We start from the raw sequence: 11,873 nt of genomic DNA, 5'->3' as shown, positions 1-11,873 counted from the left end.
GAGCACAAAGCACATGTAAAAACGCTCGTTCGTCCACTTTAACGCGTCTTTGTGAAAACAGACCGAAACGTTGCGGTTCAGTTTCTCTTTAATGGACGCGATGATCGCGTGATGTTCGCTGCTATCGGCAGAGTGTCGGAGCGGGATGAATCCGTGCTGCGTTTAGAGCTCCTCGGAAAAACTGCTGCTGTGACACATGTACATGCGGTACTGCATACACAGACACGCTCCGGGGGTGGAGTAGTAGGCTGTGATGGAGTCCGTTAAGTAGTTTTTTTTCAGTTTAGGGAAAAATCGGTTGATGAAATTTGGAAAAAGACGCATTGAATTAAAACTGAGCTTAGCGCAGTGGAGGAAGTATTCAGATCCTTCACTGAAATAAAAGTACTGATATCACACTGTAAAATATCTCTGTTGCAGTTCCTGCAGTGAGTATAATAACACCATCATAATGGCACAGAGCCAATCATGTTTTGTCCAACCAACAAAATTCTATCACTCAATTATTAAATAGAAATAAAAAATATCCTCAAATGTGAGATGCTGGAACCATGAAATGTTCCTGCATGAAAAATCACTTTCTGTCTATAAGCTTATTAATTGAAAGTTCTTTAACTCCACTTGTATATACTGCTACTGATAGGATTTTCATTAATAATTAAATATACTTTTTAAGATCTTAATTTTTCATACGTAAAAGTTTTAATCTGTAACGTAACTAAAGCTGTCACATAAATGTAGTGAAGTGAAAAGTACAATATTCCTGTCTGAGATGTAGTGGAGTGGAAGTACAAATACCTCCAATTTGCACTTGAGTACTTGAGTAAATGAACCACTGGTTCAATACTAAAAATAATGTCAAGTTTGATCTTGAACCAGGACATTTGGTTTGTGTTGATGAACAGAATCAGATTTGTGAAATGAAACAGAAATTTAGGCTTTTTTTTAATCTAAGACAGAAGTGATGCTGCATTAATCACCATCTGACCTGTGGTAAATGTGGTGTTGTAGTTTCCCGCTGTGGCCACTGGAGGGCAGCAAACACCCATTATTCTGAGCACAATGGACACACACTTCCTGTGACGACTTTCAAAATAAAAGAGCAGTCATTTGGGCAGACGGAACTAGAGGTGAACCACGTAATAACAATGTTTGAAGGTATTTTGTCCACCTCAGAACCTTTTTTCATGTTAGGTTTTAAAATGTTCTGAGGAAAAATGAAAAACATCTGCAGGAAAACTGAATTTGAAATTGATGCTATTAGTTTAGGCCTGTAAAATACGAGTTTTAATGACTGCACTTGAGTATTTGTTCACTGTTTCCTCTGAACAAAAGACTCACAGAGGATTTGTTCAAGTGTGTAATAATAACAATGACACTTATTATAATTAGAAGTAGCAACAATGCTAATAATGAACATGAATGACAAAAGCAGTTTCATTATTAAATCTCCTTGTGGCCGTTTCGTGTCTGTTTGTGGTCGTCTGATATTTTCAGGACAAACATTAAAAGCGCCTCATGCAGATGTTGCACCTACTACCTTCTGGTAGGGGGCGCTCTCTGAACCATCTGCATGCCTTTTTACATTTTCTCTTTCAAATCAGCACTTGATGCCGTTGACAGCGGAGTCACAGATTCAAGTGAAAATGAAGAGGTTGGTCTTGACAGCGTGAGTTCCTGCAGGCGGCTGATCTGAGAGCTGTGCGGAGCGGCGTCAGTGCAGCTCATCTGATCGTCTCCGTGTGGAGAGGCGTCTCTGTGGAGCTCTGGCCTTGTCTCACCAGCTGTTAAAAAGCAGTAAAGTGGTCCACTTACCGCTGACCTTCTGCTGACGGCGTCCTGATGCTGCAGCGTCTCACCATCAGAGAGTCTCTCCTCTGAACATGTCTGTGTTCTTTAAGTGTGAGTGAGGCTGAGTTTCACTGGAAAACCTGAACTTGACGTGTACAGTTTACTGCTGAGTGATGAAGCACCATGGAACTCCTCTTCATCAGTCACTGATGTCACTGCTCACCAGTCACACACTCTGTTCAATAAGATCCAAACAGCTGACCGTCAGGACTGTGAACGCACCTTCCTGTTAGTGAAGGCTGAGAGACAGGTAAGCTCTACTGTCTACTCTGTACTGCATGAAGCTGAGAATACTGCAGTACCTTTACTGCATGAAGCTGATAATACTGCTCTACTTTTACTGCATGAAGCTGAGAATACTGCAGTACCTTTACTGCATGAAGCTGATAATACTGCTCTACTTTTACTGCATGAAGCTGAGAATACTGCAGTACCTTTACTGCATGAAGCTGATAATACTGCTCTACTTTTACTGCATGAAGCTGAGAATACTGCAGTACCTTTACTGCATGAAGCTGATAATACTGCTCTACTTTTACTGCATGAAGCTGAGAATACTGCAGTACCTTTACTGCATGAAGCTGAGAATACTGCAGTACCTTTACTGCATGAAGCTGATAATACTGCTCTACTTTTACTGCATGAAGCTGAGAATACTGCAGTACCTTTACTGCATGAAGCTGATAATACTGCTCTACTTTTACTGCATGAAGCTGAGAATACTGCAGTACCTTTACTGCATGAAGCTGAGAATACTGCTCTACTTTTACTGCATGAAGCTGAGAATACTGCAGTACCTTTACTGCATGAAGCTGAGAATACTGCAGTACCTTTACTGCATGAAGCTGAGAATACTGCTCTACTTTTACTGCATGAAGCTGAGAATACTGCAGTACCTTTACTGCATGAAGCTGAGAATACTGCTCTACTTTTACTGCATGAAGCTGAGAATACTGCAGTACCTTTACTGCATGAAGCTGAGAATACTGCTCTACTTTTACTGCATGAAGCTGAGAATACTGCAGTACCTTTACTGCATGAAGCTGAGAATACTACTGTACTTTTACTGCATGAAGCTGAGAATACTGCAGTACCTTTACTGCATGAAGCTGAGAATACTACTGTACTTTTACTGCATGAAGCTGGGAATACTGCAGTACCTTTACTGCATGAAGCTGAGAATACTACTGTACTTTTACTGCATGAAGCTGAGAATACTGCAGTACCTTTACTGCATGAAGCTGACAATACTACTGTACTTTTACTGCATGAAGCTGAGAATACTGCAGTACCTTTACTGCATGAAGCTGAGAATACTGCAGTACCTTTACTGCATGAAGCTGACAATACTGCTGTGCTTTTACTGCATGAAGCTGGGAATACTGCTGTGCTTTTACTGCATGAAGCTGGGAATACTGCAGTACCTTTACTGCATGAAGCTGGGAATACTGCAGTACCTTTACTGCATGAAGCTGATAATACTGCAGCACTTTTACTGCATGAAGCTGGGAATACTGCAGTACCTTTACTGCATGATGCTGGGAATACTGCAGTACTTTTACTGCATGAACTGCATGAAGCTGAAAACACTGCTGTACTTTTACTGCATGAAGGTGGGAATACTGCAGTACCTTTACTGCATGATGCTGATAATACTGCAGCACTTTTACTGCATGAACTGCATGAAGCTGAGAATACTGCATTACCTTTACTGCTGATACAGAAGCAGAATTGTGAATGAAGGGCTTTTAATGGCATATTTTGACTTTATTGTAAGTACTTTTACTGTAGTAAAGCATCTGAGTACTTCTTCCACCTCTGGGTATCTGTGGCTGTGAACCTGCTGTGACACATCCTGTCCTAAAGGGGGCAGTATAGTATCAGGTACATCAATGTGTATCTCAGATGGATATGAATATACACACACACACACACACACACACACACACACACACACACACACACACACGGTAAACTTGATGTATCTTTCACATTTTCCCCTCAATTACAGATTCATGGCTACAATGGAAGAAAGTACTAAGTAGATTTACTCAAGTACTGTACTTGTGGACAATTTAAAGGCACTTGTACTGCACTTGGGTACATTTTACTCCATTAGATTCATCTGACAACTTAGGTTACTTTGCAGTGAGAGTATTAATACAGAATATAATCAGCAAATACATTATGATGTAATATTACTGTAGTATTATAACCACACAGCAGTATTTTAACCCCACACGCACACATACACAGCAGTATGTGTGTGTGTGCGTGCATGTGTGTGTGCATGTGTGCGTGCGTGTGTGCATGTGTGCGTGCGTGTGTGTGTGTGTGTGTGTGTGCGTGCGTGTGTGTATGCGTGCGTGCAGGTGTGCGTGTGTGTGCATGTGTGTGTGCGTGTGTGTGTGTGCGTGCACGTGTGTGCGTGCGTGTGTGTGCATGTGTGTGTGCGTGCGTGTGTGTGTATGCGTGCGTGCAGGTGTGCGTGTGTGTCTGTGTGTGTGCGTGCGTGTGTGTGTATGCGTGCGTGCAGGTGTGCGTGTGTGTGCACGTGTGTGTGCATGTGTGTGCGTGCGTGCGTGTGTGTGTATGCGTGCGTGCAGGTGTGCGTGTGTGTGCATGTGTGTGCGTGCATGAGCGTGTGTGCGTGCATGTGTGCGTGTGTGTGCGTGCATGAGCGTGTGTGTGTGTGTGTGTGTGTGTGTGTGCGTGTGCGTGCAGGTATTCGTGCCCACACACCTGCTGGGTAATCAATTAAAGAACGAGTCCCTGCAGGACGCCGTTTTGCCACAGAGAGACAAAGACGGTCTGAAGATGAAAGTCAGCTGTTTTCTACATGTGAGTCAAACACAGAGACGTCGACACACTGCAGCCTGAGAGGATGAGGAGGGAACAAAGACATGATGAAAGAGGAAGGAAAACGAGCATTTAGAGGACAGAGTGGGAGAAGAAAGAGCATGAACAGCGAAGGTGTGGGTGTCTGAGAGGAGGTGGAGGGTAAACAGACGGGGGGGGGGTGGAAGCCAAGAAGAAAAGAAGAGCGACACATCAGTCACGAAATCATAAGCAGCAATAGAGAGGAGGGGGCTCGGGGTCTGGAGAGTGCCGAGGCCACAGGTGGCCCCTCTTCACTCCATCAGGCGGAGGAGATTGTAGTCCATAGGGAGGGGAGGATCGATGGGTGGAGATCCAGACGTAGAAATTAGCTGCTTCAAGCACGTCCTCCTCTGTCCCCTCCTCACACACGGACTGTCCCAGCTGGCCTCGGACGTTTCCCCCCACCAAACACTCATCATGTGGGACTCGAGGTACGTCCTCATGTCTGAACTACGTCAGTATCTAACGAAGCTGAAGCTGAAGCTTCGTCCCCACCAGAGACACCAACACCTTCTCATTTCAAACATCTTATTATAAAAATATTCATCACAGCTGCTCTAAACCTTCAGTGAACACCCACTCCTTTACTGGGAAGAACATCTTTTTTCACTGGGAATTCTGTTTTTGTTATCTTTATATTTCACATTGGTTTTGTCATTTTTTTTCACAGTCTTGTGATGCTTGTCACTTTACGTTTCATCCTGTGGCGTCCGTGTGACAAATAAATATCCTTGTATCCTTTTCAGCTTTTCCTGACTGTAAATCCTACTGACGTTTCTATAGCAGTCAGTCAGCCAGCGAGCACGAACATCACTCTGGACTGCATGTGTGTGTTCACACTGTTGTAAGACTGCACACAAGCAGCAGAATGTGTATGATAAGATGTAGGTAGTCAGTTCTGCAGAAACCAGGGCTGCAGTTTGTCTTCCACTGAGAAAATACTGCTGTGTGTGTGTGTGTGTGCACGTGCATGTGTGGATGTGTGTGCACGTGTGTGTGGGTGTGAAAGATGTATGTACAGGATTGAGGAATGTAATATTCCTCACTTCATTCATTATTCTCTTATCGGAGCTGCAGCTAAGGAGCTTTATGAACACGTGTGTGCAGTGTGTGTTAAACATGGCCACAGAGAAACGTTTTAAATTAAATTCAACAGTTTCTAATCACGTTTATGGATGAATTATTAAAAATATTATACGTGACGCAGCATTAATAACATCTACAGGACCTGAAACATGACGCAGCATTAATAACATCTCCAGGACCTGAAACATGATGCAGCATTAATAACATCTCCAGGACCTGAAACATGATGCAGCATTAATAACAGGTAGATGATCTGAAACATGATGCAGCATCAGCTGTTAGTATTAGTACACATGTGCAGTATCAGGGTGACACATTCCTGTTAATGCTAATGATGTGATTAGAGGTGTTTGTGCTCGCAGGTCGAGGCTCTGCTCAGTCCGTCTGTCAGCCTGTCGAGGTGAGACAGGACTGATCTGTCTCTGTGTCGACACGCAGCCCGCTAATAGAAACAGCATCAGCTCCCTGAGGTTGTCATGATGTGCTGTCTGACCTGCCGGGGGGACGTCTCTGTGTAGAAATCGAACGCTCTGTTTCCACGGCACTGTCGAGCGCGCTGAAAATTGACACACCATGGGAGTGCATTCAGCTGACAGTGTGTGTGTGTGTGTGTGTGTGTGTGTGTGTGATGCTTGCCTGTCTTATTTTCCATCAAACGGTCACGTCCAGCCTGAGCTGCTGAAACCGGTTCTGGTCTGTTCGCCTGGTCACTTTGGGCTGGCGTGAAAGCTGTCAGTCAAACAAACCACCTGAAGGGGAGGGTCTCGGCCCACCTGTACCTGAGCTCAGCGTCAGACCTGCTGCTCCAAACGTGATGAACAACACAAACACCAGAAACAAAGAGAAGATACAGAAGAAGAAAAGCAGGAGAGTTTCAGGCCGAAGAGAAGAAGACAGTCCACACGTCGGTGCCTGTGTGATGTCATCAGGGAGGAGGAGCTACAGGCTGGCTTCCAGGAACGCGAACGTAAACAAACATGGCGTCTGAAGATGGCTGAAGGGAGCAGAATGACTGCGAGCTTTCCTCTGTGTCACAGCTCCAACAACACTGCTCACCTGGTCCACAGGTGAAGAGGATCTGCGCTCCTATTGGTCAACATCACCAGCATGAGAGAAGACAACAAACTTGCAACCCGCTCGTCTCTTCCTGTCGGGACGTCAGGAGGCGTTGTTTTTGCGTTGACCGCAGGAAGACAAACTGCAGTCGAGTTTTACTTACTGTAGGGCGCCCTCTGCTGCTCACCTTGTGAAGCCCCTCCAGGTAAATTTGTGCCTTCATAAATAAAGATGGAGACACGGTTTGGACACGGGCGCCGTCAGTGTGTGTCCGTCACGATGCCACACAGACACACAGATGGCAGGAAGCTGGTCCAGAAAGTCCTTTAGGAATCAGAGCACCTTTGACACAGAAAACATTTAAATTCTCCAAATGATTTCTGTCACCGACAGAAAGTCACGTGTTCTGGACCAGGATGCATTTCCCTCTGGGCTGTGACGTGATTGGCCACAACCAGCCACATTTTTTCCACCTGCCAGTATTTTCTCAGCCAGAGGAGGATTATCATCCACCCAGAGAGATCAGTGTGCTCGCTGCAGCCGCCGTCCAGTCGACTTCACGCTGCCTGGGACGACAGCGCCATCTGGTGTCGGGACAACGCAAAGGGCTGGTTTGCTGCTTCAGAAGTGAATGTCACATGGTTGGATAGCCCGAGAAACGTCCTCCCTCCAAACCTTTCAGACATGAGATGTTTGACAGTCGGACGCCTGCACTCTTCACGCAGCGATCGGTCCTCTGAGTGCAGGTGTGAAAGCAGGTGTGAACTTCTCTCGCTGCTCTAATTTCATTCTTCACACGATTCTTTCTGTCTTTCTTTTCACGCGAACGACAACCGAGTGCAACGACATGAACGTCTTCAGGACAGACGAGCGACATCGTGTCCCCCTTTCATTGCTGCTCCCGCTGCCTCGCAGACGTGCTTTGAGCTAAATGCTAACATTAGCATGCTAGCATTTTAAACAGCCGAGGCTGATGGGAATGCCGTTAATTCTGCAGGGACGTTTCATCACAGTCGTCCAGACCGACCGATTTTTACCTCGACTCTCGTTCACGTACGTGAACTCGAATACGATCGACAGAGTGGAAACATCTGAAACCGGCCTTGTGCTCTGTTGTCTCTGAACCTGCCTTAAAACCTCGTCAGCGGCTCCGGCAGACTTATGCGGACCCTCAGAGCGAGTCCCCGGCTGTGTGTGAGGGCAGCGGCCTCCCTCTGATGGGTGATGTGAGGTATTGTTGCGGCGCTGTCGGAGCTTATCAAAATGTGACAGTCGTGGAGAAATGGCACAAAATGTTTCAGGGCTATGAACACCGCCGGGAGCTCGAAGTAATTTGTTTTGGCGAAGCGGAGCCGTGATGGCCATTCGCCGTTCGCTACCATTCTGCACACAGCCCGAAGCCCATCAGACTGTTGTGACAACTCTCCTCTGCAACGCCGCTTCCAGCCCGGCGCCCAGACTATAAAAGGTCTGGCTGTGTTCGCCGGCTGAGTGCGGCGAGGCAGACTGTGGTCAGAGGAAACGAGGCGTCAGACGTCAGAGGTGGTCTGTTCGAGGGTCCTGGACCTCAACCTCAACACAACACATCTGAAACGTTACTGAAACTGATGAGTCTCACGTATTTACTGCTGGTTTTAAAAGTTTTCATTGTCTTATTGCTCTCTTCACACGCAGACTTCTTTCATGTCTTTTCTGATCTCTGTGTTTTCTTGTTTTATTGATTTCTCATGGTTGTTTGTTTTAATGTTTCTGTGTGAAGAACAGAAAGAGCGGCGGCCGCCACATAAAGAATGAAGAACAAATCACGATTTCGTTTTTCTGGCAGTTTTAGAGGCACCGATCGATGATGCGGTTCCGCTGATCAGAGAACACGCGGTTACAAACAACTAGTTTTGTCCTTTATTTGGAGGACGTCCATGTGAGCGTCCTCAGTAAAACCTCTGTTTGAGTGGAGCCGGCAGAGCAGCCCATGTCTCACAAGTGATTGACAAAGATGTTAGAGATCAATAAAGTCTAATACAGTCTGTCCGTCTGTCGATAGACGTCAGAGTTTAACCTGAGAGCAGCTGAAGCATCAGTGAACATCAAAGGAAGACTGAGATGATTGACAGCTGGCATTAATCCTGCACTCATTCATACTGAATATTAGAAACAACAAAGATCCTTCCTTCCTTCCTTCCTTCCTTCCTTTCTTCCTTCTCTTGAATAATGTTTTACCAGTCAGGAGCTACACTGTCTGATCCCAAGAAAACCCACCAGAATGTGATTTAAAAAAACGTCGTAATTAAAAACATCAAAGTTAAGCAGCGACTTAAAGACATCAAACAGAGAAGATGATCAATTTAAACAGTCAGTCACTAAATGTTCGTCTTTAATGTCACAACACTCACTCAGTCAGTAATGCTGCGTCATGTTTCAGGTCCTGTAGATGTTATTAATGCTGTGTCATGTTTCAGATCATCTACATGTTATTAATGCTGCGTCATGTGTCACGTCCTGTAGATGTTATTAATGCTGCGTCATGTTCCAGACCCTGTAGATGTTATTAATGCTGCGTCATGTTCCAGACCCTGTAGATGTTATTAATGCTGCGTCATGTTTCAGATCATCTACATGTTATTAATGCTGCGTCATGTTCCAGACCCTGTAGATGTTATTAATGCTGCGTCATGTTCCAGACCCTGTAGATGTTATTAATGCTGCGTCATGTGTCAGGTTCTGTAGATGTTATTAATGCTGCGTCATGTTTCAGATCATCTACATATTATTAATGCTGCGTCATGTTTCAGACCCTGTAGATGTTATTAATGCTGCGTCATGTGTCAGGTCCTGTAGATGTTATTAATGCTGTGTCATGTTTCAGATCATCTACATGTCATTAATGCTGCGTCATGTTTCAGATCATCTACATGTTATTACTGCTGCGTCATGTTTCAGCTCACTCAGTGAGCAGTCAGGTCGGAGGCAGCTTGTTTACCTGCGAGCCTCCCACACACCTGTTACACACGGATTAAACAGGCGATGAGACTGTCTGATGGGTCACAGGTGTGTTTGGGACACAGAGAGACATTTTACCGCCTATATAACCAATGAAATAACTCCACAGCAGCAGCACCTGCCCCTCTCTCACCTGTTTTAAACGTCAGCAGGACGTCACTTCACTCAGTAAACATTTGTCCTCCTTTACAGGGTGCACGTCTCTCAAAAGGCATGAAAACAATCGATGCTGAAAGCTGAAGAGAGATCGTCACAGAGCAGACTTCAGTCAGCTGAAGGTTTTTTAAGGAACATTAAAGGTGTTAGAAGGGAATAAAGGCGCCACTGATGAGCAGCAAACAGCGATGTGAAGCTGCTGCTGTCTCTGGAGACCCCCTCCACACCTGCAGCTGTGTGGAAAGCTGTGTTCGGCCATCGTTAACCAGCGCTCACACAGACAGGTTCTGGATGAAGAAGTAAACAGGCGAGCTGCCGGCGCTCCAGCAGCAGGCCTGATACTGCCCCCCCACCCTCAGACTAGATCAACTACTGGATATGGATCATGCAGATGATGATGTGATGGGACTGAAAAGGCGCTGTTAATACAGGCTGGACCTTCCAGCATCAAATTTTACTGTGTTAAAACGTTAAATAAAAACCTTTTGAATCAGTCAAAATGCCAAACGTTTCACATTCAGTGTAAATTTTATTCATCTCAATAAAACCTGAGTGAAAGTTGGTTTGACAGAGTTTGTTTGGAGTCCAGACTGAAACATCTCTGCAACGTTCATGCTCCCCTCAGGATGAGCTGCAGGAAACCTCCTCTGGCGCCATCATCAGGTCAACATTTTAAACAAAGCGCTTTGTTTCCTGCGATGTTGACAGTTTGTTTCATGTTGTTGGTTTTCTGCATCTTTAGTTTATGTTCTCATGTTGTTTGTTTCTTTGGTGAAAATGTGGAAAAGTTGTCGTGTTGGTGCTTTTACGGCAAAATGAAGACAAATTAGATTCGCCCCCACTTAGTGAACACTAGCATGTTAGCATGCTAAAGCAAGATGGTGAACATGGTAAAAATTAAACCTACTTAAAGGATAACTTTGGTTTTTTACAACCTGGACTTTATTTGTAGCATTAAATACGACCATTTACTCACCCAGACAACTTTGGTGGCATTTGGAGTCGTTTTGAAGAAATTAGCCCCAGAGGAGCGGCGCGTATATCCGTATAATGCGAGTACTCGGGGCATCCATGCGCAGCCTCTATATAACGCATAATCTGCAGAAACTCGTTCATATTCCAATATTTAGTTATGATATGCTGGTGCTATTCCCCTCTGAGCCCGTGGTGGCATGTTATCAACATCCGGCGTCTCTAGACAACTACCTCTGACGTGGATGATGTCATTACCGAACGCCGGGCGCTGCGAGCAGCCGGCCACAACACGGCTGACTCTGCGGCGGTCGGCTACGAATACGCAATAACGAACCATAGCTGTGCGGGCTGGCTGCTGATCGTTCGGTAATGACATCATCCACGTCAGAGGTAGTTGTCTAGAGACGCTGGATGTTGATAACATGCCACCACGGGCTCAGAGGGGAATAGCACCAGCATATCAGAACTAAATATTGGAATATGAACGAGTTTCTGCAGATTATGCGTTATATAGAGGCTGCGCATGGATGCCCCGAGTACTCGCATTATACGGATATACGCGCCGCTCCTCTGGGGCTAATTTCTTCAAAACGACTCCAAATGCCACCAAAGTTGTCTGGGTGAGTAAATGGTCGTATTTAATGCTACAAATAAAGTCCAGGTTGTAAAAAAACAAAGTTATCCTTCAATACTGGTATGTTAGCGTTTTCGTTGAAAGCGTATTAGCATGCTGACGTTAGCATTTCTGGACTTGCTTATTGCGTCTTGTTAGAATCAATGAAATTAAAGTCACAGCAGCATTCCTGTGTGGTTTTCTGCTTCATTTCTGTATTAAAACATGCAGCCTGAAGGTCTGTGGGTCACCAGAAATA

Source organism: Chelmon rostratus, chromosome 19, assembly GCF_017976325.1.
Source record: "Chelmon rostratus isolate fCheRos1 chromosome 19, fCheRos1.pri, whole genome shotgun sequence".
Classification (NCBI taxonomy): Eukaryota; Metazoa; Chordata; class Actinopteri; order Chaetodontiformes; family Chaetodontidae; genus Chelmon; species Chelmon rostratus.
This window is presented reverse-complemented; position numbering follows the sequence as displayed.